The following is a 531-nucleotide window of genomic DNA, read 5'->3' on the forward strand; positions in this document are numbered from 1 at the left end:
GTCGTCCAAGTAATAAACCTTATGCGAGTAAGGGTCGATCCCACGGAGATTGTTGGTATGAAGCAAGCTATGGTCATATTGTAAATCTCAGTCAGGTAGATTCAAATGGTTATGAATGATTTATGAATAAAGCATAAAATAAAGATAGAGATACTTATGCAATTCATTGGTGAGAATTTCAAATAAGTGTATGGAGATGCTTTGTCCCTTCCGTCTCTCTACTTTCCTACTGTCTTCATCCAATCCTTCTTACTCCTCTCCGTGGCAAGTTGTATGTTGGGCATCACCGTTGTCAATGGCTACAGTCCCGTCCTCTCAGTGAAAATGTTCAACGCGCTCTGTCACAGCACGGCTATTCAGCTGTCGGTTCTCGATCATGTCGGAATAGAATCCAGTGATTTTTTTGCGTCTATCACTAACGCCCCACAATCACGAGATTGAAGCTCGTCCCAGTCATTCAATCCTTGAATCCTACTCAGAATACCACAGACAAGGTTTAGACCTTCCGGATTCTCTTGAATGCCGCCATCA

Source organism: Arachis duranensis, chromosome 1 (genome assembly GCF_000817695.3).
Source record: "Arachis duranensis cultivar V14167 chromosome 1, aradu.V14167.gnm2.J7QH, whole genome shotgun sequence".
NCBI lineage: Eukaryota > Viridiplantae > Streptophyta > Magnoliopsida > Fabales > Fabaceae > Arachis > Arachis duranensis.